Below are 3,861 nucleotides of genomic sequence, written 5' to 3'. Positions count from 1 at the left end.
ATGTAAACTATTTTCAGCTGGCAAAATCAAGCTCCTGCTGGAGCACAAGGCAAATCATAGTCGGCTGCTGTGGTTAGTCTGAAGCAGCCCCATATCCCACACCTGGGATTGAATCAAAAACATTCACAAGTTTCTGTTTTTAAAGAAAACAAAATTCTCAGTACAGGCGTGTGCACACTAGTAAATAGCGGAGCCAGGACTCAAAACCAGGTTACCAGGGCAGTGTTCAGGCACAGCCTTTATACCATGATGATTTTCATAGGCAGCAAGCAATTTCTTCCTATCTGCCATCCGCCAGTTTTTCTGTTTAGGTTTTTTGACTCCATCTTGTGTTTTATGTCATTTAACTCGTTCAGTTCTATGGAGTGTGCAACAGCTAGCAAGCCAGCCTGGAACGGTAAAGAACTCCCACTCAGCTCAATGATTCCCGTCTGAATAATGCAAACGTTCAAGTCCCAGTCTTTGCATCTGGCATTCACAGTGGCAACCTGTGCGCTAGCTGTCATTTCGAGAACTGTGGAAAGTGAGACAGAACCTCCATATGTTAACAATTGGCAGGCATTTCAAGAGGCCACAGCTGAAGTAGGGTGCAGAGGGAGGGAAAGAGAGCATAAAGAATGCAGCTTGTGAAAGTCTGAAGTGAGTGCTTTTCCATCCTTCTTAGATCTCCTGTTTGATTTATAGAAACAAATAAAGCAGGGAAATTATTTTTCAAAGCCTGAACTAGGAATTGGACTTATGGCTCGTCCATTCTCACTTACATTTTATTTTATGTGTGTGGGTGTTTGTCAGCGTGCATGTCTGTGCACCATGTGTGTGCCTGGGGCCCATGGAGGCCATCAGATACCCTGCTAGCAGAGTTACAGATAGTCGTAAGCTGCTGTGTGATACTGGGATTTGAACATTGAACATGCTCTTCCTCTAGAAGAGCAGCTAGTGCTCTTAACTATTGAACCATCTCTCCAGCCCCATCATGGTTCTTTCTTTACTGTTGCCCAAGAAGATGACAACTGTTTTATTGATGGTAAATAAATATCCTTTTTTTTTGTAATTATATTTGTTGACTATACATTTCTGCTCTAAGCAAACAAATACATGTATAAAACATAAGCAAAATATATTGGGGCACAGGGGTCTTCTATGAGACTGTTTCTCCAACAAAGGACCATGCATGGATATAACCTAAAACCCCTGCTCGGATGTAGCCTATGGTAGCTCAGTATCCAAGTGGGTTCCCTAGTATGGGGGACGAGGATTATTTGTGACATGAACTCAGTGACTGGCTCATTGATACCCCCGCCCTCCGACGGAACAGCAGCCTTACTAGGCCACAGATAAGGACATTGCAGCCAGTCCTGAAGATACCTGATAGGCTAGGGTCAGATGGAAGGGGAGGAGGTCCTTCCCTATCAGTGGACTTGGAAGAGGGCAGGGAGGAGATGAGGAAGGGAGGGTGAGATTGGGAGGGGGCTACGGCTGGGATACAAGTGAATGACCTGTGATTAAAATAAAATTTAAAAAAAGTGGACAAGAAAAAAAAAACATAAGCATAAAACATAGAAGTAGTAAATACACCTGTGGGCTAGCTATATCATCTGAAACCATTTACTTAACCTGTCTGGGATTTTGTTGTGCCATTCATAAATTGCGAAAGCAAAAGTCCGGTCTAAAGTATCATGATTATTGAGAGAGCCACTGATATAACAATATATACCATTTAGGCTGCTGTGTTTTCTGATTTCCCTCACAGTTTCTCTCATTGTCTCTGCACAGCACAGAGCTCCATTCCCATATTATACACGAGTGAACTAATGTCGATATGTTAGATGGCTGGGTTTCCACCATCCATTTAGTAGATGGCAGCACAGGACATTTCTCTCCTTATCCGGCAAGGAAGTGTTGACATTTAGTGCAGCATCAATGTGACACTCAGAAGGGGGTTGGCATGCTCGATCTTTTTCTTTTATTTAGCTCTCAGGTATGCAAATAATATAAGTTCATCTAAGCATCATAGAAATGGGATCTACGGATGCGCTTTAATTCTATCTTCTAAATTGCGGTACACTCCCCCATGTCACTTTTCTAGATCACCACCACTATTGTCAATAATATATAAGCTTGCATCCTGATAGGGTATTATCAAACTGCTTTTAGAAGATACATGCATTTACCAAATTTGCTTTTGAAGTGAATAGGGAGGAAGCTGAGACTGTGGCTTTCAGACACGGATGCCACAGCCGGTGAAACTTGTATCTGCTTGAGGTGGTAGACTATGCATTTTTTTGTTTTTTTACAACTACAGACCATTTCTTTATTTTTCACTAAGACTTTCCCGGAGGACATAACTAATCTTGTTACTACCCCCCTTCCCACCAGGGAGGATTAGTGCCCTAACTGCTATAAAGCAGGTGCAAACAGTTTCAAGGACCAGAACCAACCTTAAATGGCAAAAAAAAAAAAAAAAAAAAAAAAAAAAAAAAAAAAAAAAAAAAAACGCTTTCTACTGTATTTATCAAAAAAATATTTGGTTAAAAAAAAAAAGAAAAGGGGCAAAGGGGCAATGGTTTCAGAATGAAAGAATCATTGAGGTTTCATGTCATCCATTCAGTCTGGGCTCTAGTGTAACAGAATGGAAACGGGATTGCTATCATACAAAATGTTCATGCAGCACTGTATGCACCTGTTTCAAGCCCGGCCCAGCCTCTAATGCTGCCAACTCAATGACTTCCAAGCCTGTTGGGCCTGTCGACGGAAGAACACGTAGATCTTCTCTTTGATACCAGTTATAAAACTGGCGCATCTGTGTATCAGCTCGGTAAACAAGACAGCTGAGATCCGCCAGATCATCAACAAAATCAAACGACTGACTCATGTGCGATGGAGAGGCTGCTGGGATTCATTCTCCTCAGATGTTCTTCATACATTTTACAAACACCTTCCATGCACTCATTCACAGACTCATGGTCAAGGTAAGTCCTGCCCTTCTGGCCTCTCGGTAGATTGTACCAGCAAAATGGTGTGAGACATTGTGCCAAACGCTTGGCTGCAGCCGCCGCTAACACCGCAGCCACATAGGAGCTCAGCCTTAACGCCGCCAACAGTCTATGATTTTAACCGAGGTAACTGTTCCCTCGCAGACTGGGGAGCTGGCTGCCCTCCCTTCAATCAGCCTGATGAGCTGTTTGACAGAGCTCAGTGGCTGTTTTGATCTTTCATAGATGCAGTCTCAGCCACTAAAGACAGCAGGAAATCAGCCATCTACCAAAATCTCAACAGCTGGAGTCCTTGGGCTGGTAATAACTTAATTTGAAAAATTTGAATGTCTTGAATTGAAGTGAGAAACTGAATATTTTAAAAATATTTGAGAGGCAGACTATAAAATGTCATCACCAGCAAGGGACATCAGAAATCACTGATTTAGCACATATTTTATGTTAGAGTGAAGAAATGTGAGTTCCAAAGCTGGGAAGAACATTATCTTGCGTATATACTTCCATTTGTCTTTTTTTTTAAGTTACCTAGAAAGTATTATCATTAATTAAAAATTGTTGTTTTTGTTTCTTTTAGACAGGGTCTCTCTTTACAGCCTTGGACGGCCTAGAGCAGTGGCTCTCAACCTATGGGACATGATCCCTTTGGCACACTTCTATTTTTAAAAATATTTACATTAGGATTCATAACAGTAGCAAAAGTATAGTTATGAGGTTGCAATGAAAATTATTTTATGGTCACCACAACACGAGGAACTGTATTAAAAGGTCGCAGCATTAGGAAGGTTGAGGACTGGCCGAGAGCTTATTATGTAGAACAGGCTGGCATCTCACTCGGAGAGATAGGCCTGTCTCTACCTCTGCTTCCTGA

At 41.9% G+C, this 3,861-nt stretch overlaps 1 pseudogene; it reads right to left on the bottom strand.

Moving 5' to 3' along the window:
- Window positions 1-2,703: 2,703 nt before the first annotated feature.
- On the bottom strand, window positions 2,704-3,027 carry LOC129688437 (enhancer of rudimentary homolog; annotated as a pseudogene).
- Window positions 3,028-3,861: the final 834 nt, after the last annotated feature.

Source organism: Psammomys obesus, unplaced genomic scaffold (genome assembly GCF_907164565.1).
Source record: "Psammomys obesus unplaced genomic scaffold, mPsaObe1.curated_primary_1811, whole genome shotgun sequence".
Taxonomy (NCBI): domain Eukaryota; kingdom Metazoa; phylum Chordata; class Mammalia; order Rodentia; family Muridae; genus Psammomys; species Psammomys obesus.
Note: the sequence above shows the minus strand (reverse complement) of the source record. Positions and strands in the feature narration are given on the sequence as shown.